This window comes from Sorex araneus, chromosome 1, assembly GCF_027595985.1.
Source record: "Sorex araneus isolate mSorAra2 chromosome 1, mSorAra2.pri, whole genome shotgun sequence".
NCBI classification, from domain to species: Eukaryota; Metazoa; Chordata; class Mammalia; order Eulipotyphla; family Soricidae; genus Sorex; species Sorex araneus.
In genome coordinates, this window is record NC_073302.1 from 367,033,206 (window position 1) to 367,052,070 (window position 18,865).

An 18,865-nucleotide genomic window follows, 5' to 3' on the forward strand; every position below is an offset into this window, starting at 1 on the left:
AATTGGAAGCATTTCAGGAGAACTGAAAGGACCAAGGGACAAGGTAACTTTGCCCATGTGTGACAGCCACCCTCTCTGAGGACAGGCCAGCAGAGATAAGGGGGTTGGGGGGAGTTGAGCAGGCCCATACAGGACAGAATGAGATTACTCTTCTAGCATCAGAAGACTCCAGGGCCTCCATGTCTCCCACCACCCCTCTCTCCCCATCGTATTTATCTCCCACGGGATACTCAGGGGCTCATTGGTGCTGTAGCTTCTCCTACCAGATCGCCTTCGCTCTATGTGGTACTCAGATGGGTACTCTGGGTTCCTCTGGGGAGCAGAGGGGAATGCTCATTCTGGGTGCCTTTCTGATCCCTTTCTAGTACACTTTTATTTCCTTCATGTTCTTTTGCAAACAAGGTCAGAACCTCAACTTTACCCTCAGGTCCTACAAATAGTATGAAGCTAAGGCAAGACATCTTGCTGAAGGAGAGCTATGGGTCTTTTTGCCTCAAACAACCCCAGTTAGACCTTCTTGACTCGCAACTGGGAAACGCACTGGCCAATCCTCTCCTTTCTGTAGATGGGGGAGCCAGCATGTGGGGACAGGAGCTCAGGAAGAATGATCTTAAATTCAGAGTTCCCAGTCTGTTCTCTAATGGCAGCGGCTCTTAGACAGATGTTCCTTGTGGTTGTTAGAATCTGCCATATCCTCAGAAAAAATGGTTTTGCTCCATAACTACCATCTCTTTGGGATTCTCTTGCAAGAGAAATAAATGTCTCTTTTCACATTTACATTTTATCAAATGCTCATATATATAAGTACTGCTATGAAATACTACTTTTTTACAAATGATAGTGCCCATTTTAGGACATTCTGCTCTTCCTTGAAATTTTAAAGGTGGGGCATGCTTGCATAAAGTGAAATATCATCTGAACATCAGAACCCTCATTATGGCTTGCTAGCCCAACTTTCTGAAAGGGCCTCATTTCTGAGGCACTGCACATCCATTCCCAGGCCTGTTCAAATTCTTCATTCCAGGCAAGGAATGTTGTGATTGAAAATGACGGGGAATCCTTCTTTTCAAGCATCCTTAATGGACCGACTTTTCATTTCCTTCAAGGTTACCCTAAAGGGATCATAATTTTCCCACAGCCTAGTATCTCCTAAGCCATAACTCATCCAAAGTCTGAATTTTGATTCTTAATTCTGGAGCATCTGCCACTGGCTTTATTTCCTCTTTTGAACAGAAACAAAGCATGAACTTTTAAATGCCTGTGGTTTTTTTTTTTTTTCTCTAGTGACCTGCTTTGCTACTTTGGAAATTGTGATTTTTTAAAAAAATTTAGTTAATAGTGAGAGCCCCCAATTTTAGCAAAGCCTGAAATTTTCCTACTAAGCCATCATAATAAGAGCAGTGATGCTCCTGGAATAGAGCTTTGTGAAAAATTGCAACTGACATGCTTCACAGAGTCCACCAAGCTTTCCTTCCGAATACTTTATTTAGCTTCACCCTTTTTATCTCTGTTCACAAAGCCAGGTCAGACTCTGATTTCCAGCCTCCTTGCTGACCTTTCTAATTCTAGTCTCTCTTGCTTGCAGTTTACCCTGAGCTCAGTGTATATACATATACAAGCATATGGACCATCTAGCAGTGCTGGAGGCCATCTGGGCTGCACCTGAGGTGCTAGGGGACTCCGTGCTACTGGGGATCAAACTCAAGGCCTTGTACATGCTAGGCATGTGCTTTAGCACGTATGCCATCTCCCCTGCCTCTGAGCAGTACTTCTTACTTTTGGCTATTGGAATAATTGAGAGAACAATCTTCACCCCTCTTTCTCCCTTCTTCCCTCCCTCTCTACCTCTCTCTTTCTCTCCCCCCTCCCATCTCTCGATTTAATTGTTCCAGGCTGCAGTCTAGACATGAGACTTTTTTCCAGAATTCTCCAGGCAATTCTAAGATACAGCCGGAGTTAAGGACTTTTAAAATGAGTCATTTTTGCAAACGCCATTTCTTACCACGGCTTCTCAGAACTTTGGGATGGCTCCAAGTTACCTCAAGTGATCAAATTAAATATCTAATCCTGTACTTTAAGACTCTTTGCCAATCGACTAGAATAGTCTCCTTTCAGAACAGCTTAAATTTATCTTCTTTCTAAAGCCTCTCCAGATTAGTCTCACCTGGCTGCTTCCAGCTCCGTGTTCCTAAGTCTCTGAGCACCCCAGCTGGCACTGGTATACAAGCACTCGGACTCCGGTTGATTAGGGATATCATTGTTTTAATCTTGCTATTGCACATATCTGTCAGAGACTTTCCTTGTAATCCAAATCTCTCTGAAGTCCCACTAGGTCAACAGGCAATCTCAAAATAAACAGATATGCTATTCTTAGTAGAAATTTCTCTTAGCTATCTGAAAGAACATACCTGCTACAATGGGAGTTCATTAAAAAAAAAGTAGCTTTATGGGGGCTGGAGTGATAGTAAAGCAGGCAGGGCACTTGCCTTGCATGCAGATGACCCAGGTTCGATCCTCAGCATCCCATATGGTCCCTTCAGCCTAGCCAGAAGTGATCCCTGAGCAAAGAGCCCTGAATACCTCTGGGTGTGGCTCTGAAACAAACAAAAAAGCAAACTTATTTTTATCACCACAATTAAAAACCAGCAGCTGTAAAACTACCATGATCAAGAAAGCTTTTCCCTCGTTACAACAGAAAACCTCTATTTCAGGGTATCTCTTGGACTTCCTGTACCACCATTCATTTAACTCATGCATTGAAATTGGGCTTCACCACCCACTTCTCTAATGAAACTACTCTTTATGTCTCAGTTGACATTTATCACTCATTTATTACTTCTAAATGCCTGGAATAAAACAATTAATGATATCAAATTGCTCCTGCTTAAGAATGGAGAATAACAGGACATTTCAATATCACAGGATAAATGCTATGTCAGGAGTCTTTTAAAACTTGATTTAAATCTATTTATTCTGGGTTTGCGGGGCATACCCATAAGCGTTCATGGGTTGTTTCTGGCTCAGTGTTAAGGGATCATTCCTGAAAGTATTCAAGAGAACCTATAGAATATTGTGGATCAAACTGGGTTTGGCCATACACAAGGCAAGTGTCTTAACCTGTGTACTATCTCTCAGGTTGTCCCTATCAAGAGACTTAACCAGATACAAAAATGTTGAGTCATTATTCATACACTTCAACTTCTTTGTGGTGTTTGAGAAGCCAAACTTCCACCCTCACCCCCAACCCTCATTTTATAAACTTTCCTTCCACTTTTCTAATACTGTGTAATCCTGGGAACTTTCCCCCCCCCCCCCCCCTATTTCTCTGATTATTTCTGTTCTGGCGTCTTGTTGCACACTTTAAATAGAAAGGTTCTGCTGAAAATGGAAGAGATTTTTGAGTGAGAAAGGCAGAAAGCGACTGCTGGTTTTTTCCTCAAAAATCTCATCACCCCTTAGGACCTTATCTTTTGCGCTTAAGAGTCTCCTCTCCCCGGAGGCATGTTTTCAACTTCCTGTTGAATGTCTCCATCTGGAGAAGCCATTTACAGCTCTAAGTAACAGTCTAAAATAAAATTCATTGCTTACCCACCCTGGTGAGTTCCCTCTTGCTGCTTTCCCCCCCCCCGCCCCCCCCCCCCCGTGCTTACTTCACCCCCTTTTATTCTCTCCCTTTCAGATACAGTCTGTGGCACCCATCTCTCTAAGTCCACCTTCTCAAATGTAGAAATGGATTCTCTTGTCCAATTTCTCTACCAAGAAGAGTCTCCTTAGCCAATTCCAAGTGCATCTGAATGCAGCTGTCAATCATACCTTCTCGGCCTCTCCCAGCCAAAGGGAGTCCATTCACCAGCTCATTCCTTTCAACAGCACCACCACTGCCACCACCAAACCATGCATACTATACACCAATGAGACCTTTTACCTTTTTGTTCATTCCTTGGTTTTAGCAGAATTGCTACTCTCGCCCACTTCTCAGCTGGTCAAAATCGAAACTTTTATGATCTCCGCACACCCCTGGTCCTTTAAAACTTTCCTGTCCCACCCAAATGAGGGTAAGACTTTTCTTTGAATTTCTGTGACCTTTGATCTCGTATTAACATTCTGCTTGCAATAGGAGCATTCATGTATTTGAAAATAAAATCTTAACAATTTTTTACCACCATCTCTAAGTCCCATCCCTTTCTTGCTTGGGGATAAGAAAGTGGGTGAAAGCCTAGAAATTGGCACACTGCTAGTAATACTAGGGGTTGATTGATATATAGTGTTAGTAGTGGACTTCTATATTTTGAGCCACCCCCAGCAATGCTCAGGGTTTACTCATTTCTCTGTATTCAGGAATCACTCCTGGCAATTCAGAGGGGACCGTATGGGATGCTGGTGATAGAACTCAGTTGGACCCTGTGCAAGGCAAACACCCTACCCACTGTACTCCAACACTACCTGCCCGCCCCCCCTAAAATCAGAGAGCAGGAAGTGGAAAACAATGTTGCCAATTAGAACTACATTTTTTGTTTTAGAAGATACTAGTAACTATGAAACTAAGAACTACAATTTTTTTTTTAGGCACATCAGAATTTTATTACATATTTCCACTGGGGGAAAATGGAGGAAAAGTAGATCCACAATGTCCTCATGTCAAGATTATCTAGATTTCCTAATGCATGTTATCGCAGTTTCTTTCTTCATATTCATTATTATTTTTAATTTTTTACTGAAAAAAAATCTTATATAACATAATTTAACTGCTCTTTGGCATTTTTATTTCTTTCACTTTTAGGTCACAACCAGCACCTAATATGGTCTCCAAGCCCACCAGGAGTAATCCCTAAATTCAGGCCAGGACTAAGCCCCAAACACTGCCAAGTGTGGACAAAAATTAAATAAAATAAAATTAACATGATTTTCACCTGCAGCCACTTTGAAATATCTTGTGGGCCCACAGGAAATTTGATAGTTTCTCTTTGAGAAAGACTTTTCTAGTGCATCACCCATTACAGGGTCATAAAATAAATATATTGAATCATGAGTAAGAATTGAATTCTTGTTCCTGAAGATGCTTGTTGTAATTGAGAAACTAAGAACTGAATTCTTGTTCCTGAAGATGCTTGTCGTAACTTAGAAACTCCTTCAGTGATGGTTAAAGTTTATGAAGGAACCTCTACTTGAACTTACCCTATCGGCAACTAGTCTCTGAGACTCTCATTTTAAAATCACTTATAAATTTTGTCTCTCCCATTTCTATTTGCGCTGATGAAATGTAACTCATACCAAAAAAAAGAAGATTTTTGTTTTTGGGTCACACCTAGTAGTGCTTGGTTGCTACTCCGGGTTCGCTGTTGGGGTGGGGGGAGTGTTCACTCTCCAGGATGCTCTGAGGACCATGCTACGTCAGGGATTGAATTTGAAACTCCTGCTTGCAAACTGTTCACATCAGCCCATTGACCATTTTCTCAAGCCCTTAGAAGATTTAAAGGAGATAAGAACCTAGGGAAAATCTTCTTTAAAGTGTGTGTGCGCGTGCGTGCGCGCGCGCGCACGTGCATGCGCACGTGCACGCGCACACACGTATTCACTCTAAAATCCTGGGATCATTGGAGAATCAGAGTAGTATGAAGACCTGAAGAGCAGAGGAGGTCTTTATGGGTAGAGATGGTGTTATAGACCCAAAAAAAGTGAATTGTGTGAATAAGTGCAAAAGCAAAGGGTAACTCTAAGTCTCATGGTCCTCTGGAAGACTGAAGAGCATTATTGAGGGTAAAACCAAATCACAACAGTGCTAAATAGGCATCTAACACATTTTCATTACACAGTGAATGTAAGATGATCAGCGTTAGGGGACTTGGAAGAAAAGTTTTAGTGGAGGGGGTTGGGGGGCAATCAGAGCAAAGTGCAAGCTGGTTTTTTTAAATCCCAAAAGAAATGGCCCATTCTAAAGTGATACCATATTCATAGTATTCCTGTTTATAAATGTAAAAAATCAGCTAGAACTTATAAAAAAAATCCTGCTTTAGTGATTCCGCTTCAAGGCATTTACCCCAAACACAAAAACATTAATTTAAAATGAGAGATACACACCTATGTTCATTGCAGTACTTATAGAGTGAAATACAGAAACAACCCAAATGTCCAATGACAGATAAGTGGATAAAGAAGCTGTTGCATATCTATGCAATAGAATACTATGCAGCTATAAAAAGGATGAAACTATGCAGTACAACTGTATCTTGGATGGTACTGAAAGACCATGCTGAGTGAAATAAGTTGGAGGGAGAAGGACAAATACCAAATGACCCCACTCTTCTGCATATAGAGAGCATCAAAATAGGAAAATAGACAATTTTAGGGGTGGGTTTACCCCCAGAAGTACTCAGGAATTACTTTTGGCTCTGTACTCAGGGATAACTCCTATACCCAGTGTGCTATATCTCCAGACAAATAGGTAGTTTTGAACAATAACAAACTCTTGGGTCTGGATTCCATAGCTGAGAACACCATGTAGGACTGATGAGGTGGACTGGCCTAGATAATATGGGGGGCAAGGCACCTGCTGTGCATGCATAATCTGCCTCCCTGAGCCTCACCAGGAGTGATCCCTGAGGACAGATCCAGAAGTAACTTCTGAGCATTGCCGTGTGTGACAAAAAGATAAAAAACAAGCAAAACCCTCAAACATTCAGAATTAAATTATAAAAGAAATCTTTGTATAAAAATAACACACTGCTTTGGTAAAAATAGTGAATAATAGCTATCTACTGAGCTCCTTATGTGGGAGAATGACCATGTTCAATGTCTTTTATATCCCATTTAAACCAGTATTATCATTGCCACTTTATAATTGGGGAAACAAGCAAAGACAGGTTGGAGAATGCTGGCAAAGTCTCCATCAGGAGCAACTATTTCAATGAGTTCACTGCAATTCTCTGACTTCTTCCCACACTTCATACACAGACCACTTTTGTAACTTTCAGATCAATTCCAGGAGAATGAACTAAAAGACAAGTCACTGCAATTAAAGGTTCTTTGCAACATGTTATTTAACTCAGGTTCATCATTATAATCTTCAGACTGTGTGTGTGTGTGTGTGTGTGTGTGTGTGTGTGTGTGTATGTGTGTTTAACAATCTGTGGAAAATCTCTGTTTTTTGAGCTTTTGGTCATTATGGTAGAACTGTACTATAGAAAAGTATTGTTTTAAAGACCATTCTTTTCAAAACCAAGAGGACCAGGGAGATGGTTCTAGGCTCAGTCTCTGGACCATATCTCATGGATCACCTGGGGCCGTTACTCAGGCCTACACTCTATACCTGTGGTTCCCTATGCCAAATATTGCACCCTTCTCTATCCTCCCACACATGTGCACCTCCCGACGTGCACATGAAACTGTCTGAGAGGTCCTGAGATGACATGCAAAGAGCCCCATTTTAATTCACTCATTATATTGTCATACCCTTGAGGGAAAGTATAACCAAATCTTATATGCTTAGTCATTTCAAGGGAGCCTGATGGCAGATTTGTAATCTGTTTAATTGTATCTGTGTACAGATTGTCTATAGTTTTGTGTTGTACGATCTTCTTTCCATACGGATCAAGACAGTTATTAGAAGAGATGCAACTCAGTGAAAAACAAGTTTGTTCTCTGAAAATCACTTACAACTTTTGAAGAATCCATATTTTTTCCCTAAGCACTGTTTCTTTCCTTCTCTGATAGGTAAGACTTCTCTTTTCCCTTGGGGAGACATTTCTTTCACTGCTTGCTATGTTAGATTTGGGTGGGGATTTTCCTATTCGTTTTCTATTCTCAGAAAGTATTGGCATGGCCCTGTGAGCCAGGCCTGACCAATTAGAGATCCCCTTTCTCTCTGTGAAGACTTATTCCTAAACCAAGACAAGTTCAGTTGCCATGGAATTAAGCAGGAAAAATCAAGTTGTATTCTTTCCTCAACCTGACACTTGAAGAAATAAGAAAGGGAAGAACTAGTCATGCCTAAAGCTAACCCAGGACTTTTCTGGTTGATAAGTATATGGGACCCATTTGGGGTTTTATTATTTTTGTTTGTTTGTCCTGGGGTCTAGTGGTGTCCAGGGCTACTACTGGCCTGGTGCTTGGGGGCTCTCCTGCAGTGATGCTTGGGGGTCCATGCAGGTCTAAAGCATATAGTTCATTCCTTTGAAATAGCTCTCTGGTCTGTAGACTCTTTTTAACTTAAGGTAATTTGAGTTTAGTTTCTATTAATTGTCACCAACAGAACTCTGACTTATAGACAATGTTTGGGGAAAAAGTTATGTATCAGTGCAATGCTCAGGCATACCACTGATATGATTATATGGTAGTTATGTGAATAATTGTGAAAATGCAGAGAGCATGAACATGTAACATTTATGAGTCATTGTACAATGATAAAGTTTAAGCTTTAAAAAAATTTTTTTGAGGCTTCAGAAGCAATGTTCAGGGGGTCTGGAAGTCACTTCTAAGGATACTTGACAAATTGGGTCTGACAGTTCAATGCTGGGCCCAGTGGAGCTGGGGCTTTAGTCATCCAAGTCATACATGCCCACCCTTTGAGCTGTGTCCCCAGCCCCTCTCCAATTTTTATTTTAATTGAGAAGTGATTATAATTCACCTCATTTTCTGTCAGTATGCAATCCTCACAAGTTTAATACTTACTAAAAATTTCTTGAAATGTACAATAGCAATATACAACAATGACCGAATCAGATTTATTTCCATACATCAGGAGTAAGTCATTATGGCAATTACATAATACAGGTAATCTGGTACAAGGAAAGAATTTAGAATCACAGAGATTGAATTCTGTTTCTGAATTTACCACTTATGGGTAGCTGCTGTCAAGTTATTCAACATATGAGAATTTTTCTTTCCTTGTCTGAAAAATGGGTATGAAAGTCCTGCTTTGCAAGATATTTCTATTATTATTGTTATTTGATTTGGGGGCCACACCCAGCAGTGATTGGGGCTTTCCCCTGGCTTGGCACTCACGTATCACTCCTCATGAGTTCAGGGGATCATATGAGGTGCCAGGGATCAAACCTGGGTCAGTTGTGTACAAGGCAATTGCCCTATGATATTTCAAATATAACTTGTGATCTAACTGGTACAGTTACTTTCTCAGAATAGATAGAAGTTTTATGTGGATGGACATGGAGAGTATCATGCTGAATAAAATGAATCAGAGGGAGAGGGATAGACATGGAATAATTGCACTTGTTTATGGGGTATTAAAAAAATCATAGCATGAGAATAACGCCCAAAGACAGTAGAAACAAGGGCTAGGAGAACTGATCATAGTAGGCGCTTGCCACAAAGGAAGAGGGGGGATGCAGTTAGACAGAGAAGGGACCGCTATGCTAATGATAGTTGGAAATGATCACTCTGGACTAGAACTGAGTGCTGAAAGGAAGTAAAGTGATATGTATGATGCCCTTTCAGTAACAGTATCACAAACCACAGTGTCTAAAAGGAAAAATGGAAAATGAGAGAGAGAGGTCAGAGAGAGAGAGAGAGAGAGAGAGAGAGAGAGAGAGAGAGAGAGAGAGAAAGAGAGAGAGAGAGAGAAGTGCCTGCTATAGAGTCAGACTATGGGGGTAGCAGGGCTGGGAAGGAAACTGGGGACATTAGTGGCAGGAAATGAACACTAGTGAAGGGACAGATGAAACTCAATCAATAACTTTGTAACTGTGTATCTTGTGGTGATTCAATTAAAAAAATAAAAATAAATAAATTTTAAAATGTTAACAAAAGAATAGATGGAAGTTAATTGGCTTATATTTATGCAATTTGTAGAATAGAAAGATGGCCCTTTGCTAATTATCTTTAATGCATAAAACTTTCCTCTCAAAGCAGACAAAATTTATCTTTAATGCATAAAACTTTCCTCTCAAAGCAGACAAAATTTCCATTATATCTACTATTGTTGAACATTGATCTGGAAATTCTAGTTAGTGTGAAAAAAAGATAAGACATAGAAGAAATATGGTATTAATACTGGAAGGGGAGACAAAGTCATGATTTACAAATGAGACTCACTCTCTAGATACTTGCTTCTTAAACTGTGGGTTACGACCTGATATAGATTTGCATAATTGAACTCAGGCATCATTCAAAAATTTCTTCATGATTTATCAAACAATATATATTTGATTTATGTACCTATTTTATATACCTTTATGCATTGGATTTATGTAAAAATTTCTTGGGTGAAAAGTTATTACAGCAGAAAAAGTTTAAGATGGCCAAAGATAAAGTAAGATGACCAAAGACAATCAACTAAAAGAGCTACTTAAGGGACCACAGCAGAAAGGTACTTGCTTTGCACAAGGCCAACCATAGTTCAATCCACAGGACCACATATGTCGCTCTAAGCACCAGGAGTGATTCCTCAAAGCCAGGAATAAGCCTGTGCACAGCTCGGTGTGACCTCGACCACAACTTCTTCCTATACAAAAAAAGAAATGATTCAACTGAAGTGAAATATTTAAAACATAGAACTTATCAAAACTTTATAAAATGTGATTTGTATTTATATACATGATAACAAGTTAGAAAATGAAACCAAAAATTAAAATGTTTTATTCAAAATTGTAACAAAAGTGTAACATGCAGGAAATTTAAATATAAGGCCAAAGAAGTTTAAGTATTTATTATTGGAGAAAAAAAGATGGTTAGTTTAATGGAAAAAATATCCAATAAGCAGATTTTATTATATTTTGTTATACATTTCCAAACAGAGAAATTTAGGGAATCAAATATTATTACTTATAATTGGTTGGGAAAGTTTGGATCACTCAAAAATTGGCTTGAGGACAGTTGGGAAAACATTAAAATCATTCCCCAAATAAAACCTAGATGAACTGAAGATTGCATCTAAAAGATTAAATCATAAAAGTAACTAAACGGCATAAAAGCATCAGAACAAAGCAAACTATGATCAAAAGACTTCCCCACTTCAAGCAAGAGAGAGAGAGACAGAGACAGAGAGAGAGAGAGAGAGAGAGAGAGAGAGAGAGAGAGAGAGAGAGAGAGAGAGAGAGGGAGAGGAAGAGAGAGAGAGGGAGAGGGAGAGAGAGAACCCCAACTGTTATGGCATGGCATTACTGAGAAAAGAGATGACATTAAAAAGAGTTGAAAATCAAAGGATAAAGTTGGGTTAGAGAGATAACTCAAAGGGCTAGCATGTATGCTTTGCATGCCAGAGATAAGGGGTGTATCCCTGACACTGCATTGTCTCTTGAGTACCACCAGGGAGCAACCTCCACCTGCACTCCCCACCCCCAGCAGCTAGGGAGGACTAAATCTTGAGTACCCCAGGTATAGTTTTAAAACAAAAAAGATTAATAAAATAAATTGAAATCGATGTCAAAGTGTTGAGCCATTACATATAAAGACTGCCTAAAAGCTAACAGAAATCGACCAGATCTAATTTAAATTAATATATGAAAATAAATTTGATTAATCAAATCAATGTTCCTTGGACTGCTTTGCACACTTGACAATTGATCAATGTTAACAAAAAAAATATCAACAGGATAGCTTCCAACTGCTCAGATTTTTTCTTAAATTTAAAACAAAATGTTAAGAAACTGTTTTTAGAAAGAAGATTATTTGAGTGAACTTGAATGCCAGGGTGTAGAATTTGTATTTGTTTTAATTAAAGGCTTTGCATGCACCTAGCAAGATTCTTTACACAGATGGGTGTTTAATGTGATGTAGTTTATAATAATGTTCACACAATATGTGAAATATTTTGTAATCATGTGAACTTCTTTATGACAGCAAACATGACTGATTAGGTCAATATCATTTACATATCATTATAGGCTTGATGCTTTTTAATTCTCTTCTTACATCTTAATGGTATCTGAGTATGCTAAAAGAATATTAACAGAATTATGGCCCTTTTTTCACTTTACATATCTTTTATGGACTTCTAGAGGCAGAAGAAGTGGTTATGTTTTATGAAATGTTACTATATAAATAACCTGATAACATACTGTCTCAGAAATAACATCCTTGGGTTATTTTTTTCTACCTCAACTTGAATGTAGGCTACTTGTTGGTAAAAAATAATTTTTCTTTCCTCGCACAATAATTTGTAATAGGTAGGTGCTTATTAAATCAGCCACTTCAACAAAACTTAATTAAGTACCTTACATATGTATCAGAGAGTACTCTGAAAACTTGAGTATGAAGGTGACTAAAAAGGCCTTGCCTATTCTCTCTCAGTGCTCATAGTTTGGTCAAGTAGACAATTAGACAAGCAAATGCATTAGATTTAATAAGGAAAGTGGTTGGGTAGGCCACATCCAGATGCAATGTGGGCTAATTATGTAAGTCAGACTCTTTAACCAATTGACTAAAGATTGTTAGTGTACTGCATAATACTTGGTCTTAGCATAAGAAAACCTGGTGACCCTTGGCTCTACCATTAATCAACTAAGTGAATAAGCAGTAATTGTGCTCATATACTCACTACTTATCCTGAAACCTACATAATACATGTTTTGGTGAATTTATAAATAAGGTAGAATCTCATTTGCTTGGCCTTTGCCAAGTACCTGGTAGTATGACAAATATATATATATATATATATATATATACATATATATATATACACACACATACATAAACACATAACTATATATAAGTTTTTTTAGAGCCTGAAAGTGCTTGATATCTGAAAGACTATGTTACTGTTCACAAAAATGAAAAGAAAAAATATGACAAAATTTAATTTGCTATTTTACTAAATATTCACACTATTATTGTTAATTTGGTCCTTCATTATATTTTAAAATAATTTCTGGTTCAGTATTTCTACTTTAGGAGAATTATAAATGTATTTATGCAAAAAAGATTTATAATTTATAAATTTCCAACTTTTTGTATGGAAATTAAAACCCTTGAGAATTAAGTAATTTATTTGTACTAAATAATTTTTGGGGAAATTATAAATGTTATTTCCAATTCCAAATATTATAACAAAAAGGTTTTGTTATGTGAGGTCATTTTAATATATTTAATATAAAATGTAATAAAGTCTAATCGTTTAGAATTAAAGTGGTCCCTACTGGGTATTGGCTATGTCATGTCACTGTCACTGTTGTCCCGTTGTTCATTGATTTGTTCGAGCAGGCACCAGAAACATCTCTATTGTGAGACATGTTGTTACTATTTTTGGCATATCGAATATGCCACGGGTAGCTTGCCAGGCTCTGCTGTGCAGGTGGGATACTCTTTGTAGCTTGCTGGGCTCTTCTAGAGGGATGGAGGAATTGAACCCGGGGTGGGCCGCATGCAAGGCAAACGCCCTACCCACTGTGCTATATAACTCCAGCCCATTGGCTACGTAAAACTATCTAATATGTGATTTCAATTCTCAATGAACACAGTCTGCTAGAGAAACATAATTTTTTTTATCATACTACAGTACCTTAAAGGATATAATCATATCTATAAATCATATCTTTTATCTAGGATACAGTGACAAAATGGAAATAGGGTCAATTATATAAACAGTTCCGAGAAAATGTCTTAGAATTAAACTTCTCTGATGTGTCAGATTAGGGCAAATCAATAGATTAGAAAAAGACAGAATAAGTCAAATAGTTTGTTATATGAGGGAATTTCTGTGTTTCCACCCACTGTTATAGACTACAACCCCCTACCTTAGAACTTGATAAAAATGCAAACATTTTTGGATCCCATGGTAGAACACATACATCCCTTTTGCTTAGTCATTGTGATTGCCCCAAACAAATAAATGCAAAGTCTGGACCCAATTAAGATTAGAGCCCAGTCGCTTTCTAGGAAGAAAAGGCAGTAAAATGCATAGTTCACTACCCTCCCTTCTCTCTTCTTCTGCTCCTGCCCCTCCCAAATTCCTTCTTCTGAAAATCTAAGGATTGTATTGCCCTTGTCTGAGCTGGGAGATATTCAAAATGTGTCTAACACATTTTATGGTGTTATTCTTTGAAGCTAGAAAGAGTCAAAAGGTAACAGATGTTAAGGTGAGGAAGGTCTTTTAAAACCACAGACCAGGGGCTGGAGCGATAGTACAGCGGGTAGGGCATTTGCCTTGTACATGGGTGACCCGGGTTCGATTCCCAGCATCCCATATGGTCCCCTGAGCACCGCCAGGGGTAATTCCTGAGAGCAGAGCCAGGAGTGACCCCTGTGCATCGCCGGGTGTGACCCAAAAAGCAAAAAAAAAAAAATAATAAATAAATAAATAAAACCACAGACCAGAGTAGAAGTTATAAAATGAAATGACTGATACATATAATCACATTGTTTAATAAAACCTCTGCAAAGTTAAAACTCAACAAATAAGTTAAACACTTGTTATAAACTATATATATATGTATATATATATATATATAAAGTGGCTGCACAATATTTGGGAAATAAAAAGTCATTATATGCTTTATTTTAAAAATGATCTTATAAGAGAGGAAAGAACACCCTCAATAGAAAAATGATTTAAAATATCAACATTAAAAGGCAATTCACAAAAGATGAATTCAATACAGAAGCCAACAAATGTTGACCTCAAGAGAAATTTTAAAAAGCATATTAAAACATGAAACCAACTTTCACTTCCAAATTGACTTAAAATTTTTATTAATTATGTAATGCTGTTGAGGGTCTGGGAAAACACATGCACATAAGTCATTTTTGAAAATATAAACTGGTAAAAATCATTCCTGGGGAAATTTCATACTACACTGCTTTATTCACCTTAAATTATGTTTTAAATTTTATTAACTCCAAGTTGACAATTGACTCTTAGATTCTGTCTATATGGAGCTAATTTTACTTACCTCTTTTCTTCAGATTTAACTGTATTTTCTTTCTTTAGCTAAAGACAGAATATAAAGAGCTGGAGTGGTAATTACAGCAAGTAAGGTGCTTGCCTTGCATATGGCCAATGTGGTCCTCTGAGCATGACTAAGAGTAATCTCTGAGCATGAAATCAGAAGTAAGCCTTGAGCACTGCTGGGTATGATCCAACCCCACCATATGCAACAAAAGGAATATAACTTTAATGTAAAAAAAAATGACTTACTGTGTTGACAACCAAATATTTGTTGAGGATCTATTATGCGTTCATAGGCTATCCTAAATAAGCACTCTATTGCCACTTAGGAAAGATGCTTTGCTTCTTCATTCTTTGGTGGCAGATGGGGAGAACAACCCAACAGTGCTCATGGGTTCTGTGCTCTGAGTTCTGTGCTCAGGGATCACTCGGTGGGACTCAGGGAACTGAATGTGGTGCCAGGGATTGAACCAAGGTAGACCATGTGCAAGGCAAGTTCCTTATTTCTGTAGTATCTCCCCAGTCCTACCTTTCATTCTTATAGAAATATGTGATTTAAAGATACACAAATCAGGAGACCTTAAGCGGCCCTGCGCGAACAGCTCCTCCGTTCCTGAATGACCATGAACCCAGAGGCCCACTAACTACTATTGGAACCCAGCGGCTTCTTGCAGAAATGCCTCTACACTGTGAACTAAGCTATGGCCCCATGCCACCCTGGGAGGGCAAAGATTTTTCTCTCTTGGCCTTTCCTTTCGGCGGTGGCAGCAGCATGGCAACCACCATCTCTTAGAGCCCACTAAACAGAGGTACTACCTTACATCTCTGCTAGTAGTACCTCATATGCTCTTCATTCTGAGCAATGGAAAACAAATTATCAAATGATACCTTTTTGGCAGATCTGATTGTTGAGGGAAAATTCCAAATAATAATAGTGAGATTTCTGTTGAAATATTGAATGTAATCAAAGTAAAGAGAGACTAAAGTGAAAATCATCAGCCACACAGGCAGGGGCTGGGGTGGGATGGGAGGTATACTGGGGTTCTTGGTGGTGGAATATGTGCACTGGTGAAATGATGGGTGTTTGATCATTGTATTACTGAGACTTGAACCTGAAAGCTTTGTAACTTTTCTCATGGTAATTCAATAATAAAAAAAAAGATATACAAATCACTGTATCACTGTCGTCCTGTTGCTCATTGATTTGCTCAAGCGGGTGCTAGTAACGTCTCCATTCATCCCTGTTGTGCTCAGGATCAGGGGAATGAGGCCCATTATTGTTACTGTTTTGGGCATATTGAATACACCACGGGTAGCTTGCCAGGCTCTCCCGTGCAAGATGCTGCATTGCTCTCTTCCGGGAGCTTTGTTTTATAGTCTCTGGATCTTGGTCATTGATGCGATTACGTGGGGTGGGGGATAGTGTGTGGTGTGACTGCCAAGCTATTGGAAAACTGGGGATCTGGGTGGAGGAGGCCCAGACCTGATCCAAGCAGGCTTGGAGATCTCAGCCCTGGGTGCCACATACCTGGGTTCCTCTGTTGGTTCCTTCATGGGTGAGGCTCGTCTGAGCATGTGGAGAGTGGCCTTGACCATGGCTATGTCTGGGTTCTGGTGGTTTTCGGCTGCTGGGGCTCTGCTTGGGGCAGGGAGGGAAACTCAACCTGCCCCCCTCTGAGGGGGTCCTGGTGAAGACAACCTGGAGCTGGAGCAAAAGATTCTGCAATACACATGCATATTTCTATAGATCTGAAATATTGCTGCACAATTTCTTTTTATTTAGGTGAATTTAATAATAAAATACAAGCAGAATTTGATCTTGTTCTTCTCACTGTAATAGTTAAGAGTTGCACAGTAATTTATTTTAGGAATGTGATAAATATCATCTAATAAACCTCTAGCGTTGTTTGAAGTTTAGGTAGTTTTCAATTTTTTTATTCTATCATCGTAAGCTGATGAATACTTTTATAGATAAAATTTTGCGTATACCTATGATTATTTTCTGTGAGACAAATCTTTCTAAAACAACATGGTCTTATCTGTAGGCTAAAGATCAGGCATAGTTTCGAGACTTGATAAAATATGTGACTATAATTCAGGAAACTCAGCCCTCCTCATTTGCTTTATGTTGTCCTTAGACTGTGATTTTAAAACTTTCCCACTAAGTATATTGAAACAGAAAAATTAAATTTTTCTCCAAAAGTGAAAGTTTTTCAAGGTTCCTCTCTAACCTTTATTCAAATTGTACACTGAACTTGATGGTATATCAAGTTCATTTTCATTCATGTAAAAACATATGAAATTTCTTACTATCAGTTGAGAGATTATCTGGAAAATTCTGTTACTCAGAGGAATGGTAAATTGACTAATTTATACTAATATGCCATATGGTTGGCAGGTATACATATTTCATTGCATAGGCATTTAAACATATATATATATACCTACTAAGCAGATGGCATATTAATATAATATATAGTATATATATTATACACCAAGCAACAGCATATTAGTATAATATGTGATATATTATACTAATATATTATATAATAATTATGCTAATATAATATAGTATGTGTACTATATGTGGTAATATATTATATACTATATTATATATACTATTGATCAAGAATCAGGGACACTGTCTTGTTTGCCAAGGCATCGAAATCAGATGTGCCGGACACGTAATGTGATTCAGAGATGACCGCTGGACTAGAGCTGTTACCGGCTGGATTCCACAGGACGTCAAAAGACCACGTGGCCGCCCACCAATGAGATGGTTAGATTTCTTCAGATTTCTTCATATTTCATTGCCTATATATATATATATAGGCAATGAAAAATCTCACAGGGTTGGAATTAAATGAGATATGTGTTGAGTACAATGCCTGACACGTGGTAAGCGCTCTGTAAAGTCCAGCTGTTACTAATGATTACTTCCAGAAAGAGTTTTCACACCCAGATGTCGCTACCACTTACATGATCAAACTAATTACTGTTACTCAGACTCAATGTGCTCCAAGACATTTGCAGGCAATTATTCAGACAGATCCCCCCTCCCCCAGCATATGAATAATCAAAATAGATCTCTGCAGCCATTCTTTTTTTCGGAAATAACAAACAACTGCGTGCTACTTTACTTCTCCCTCTTTATGGGAAGCACCAATTTCTTTCCTGTGGAATAGTGAAATGACCTTGGAATGTGGTGATTTATCAAGGTGAGGCCACACCATTTTGAGACAGAGCAGCTTCATGTCTTTTCTAATCAAACATAGAAGTTCATTTTTCAAATTACCATTGACAGGAGCATGATCTTTCTAATAAGTCCATATTCCCTAAAGTAGAAAGTTTCAAAATATTTTGGTCATGGTGCATAGCACAAAATATACACAGTAATGTATTTCAGAATGGATACAGAGTTTTGTGAAACAACACCTACTTTTATTACATTAATTTCCTAAACCAAGAATTGTAAGCAAATATTGCTAACTTGAGAATCTATAGATGCAATCCAGTCATACTTTCCTGCATAACAGATGGTGAGTAAATGCAAACCCATTCCACTTATTTTTTTAGTTGACAAATGAATGTAGATTTGATGTAGACATAGAGTGATAGTACAGCAATGTAAGTGTATTTTAAACACTTGCACGGTGCTAAATGTTTCATATGCCTTATCTGATTTAGTCTTAGAACTGGTCAGTAGGGCTAGAGATATAATACAAAGATTATTGGGCCTGTCTTGAATATGTCCATCACAGATTCAAACTCTGAGTAACACCAAGGGTCATTCCTGAGCACAGAGCCAGAAATAGCTCCTGAGCACTTCTGGGTGTGGTCCAATTCTCCTCCCTTCACCCAACTCTAAAGAACAAATTAACAGGGTTACTTTTTATTTTACAGCTAAGAAAAAGCGAGGTACATAAGATTAAGGAATATGACTGTGGTTGCAAGATGAGTACATAGCAGGATTAAAACCCCCAGATTAGAGGGGCCAGAGAAACAGTCCAGCAAGTAAGGCATGTGCCT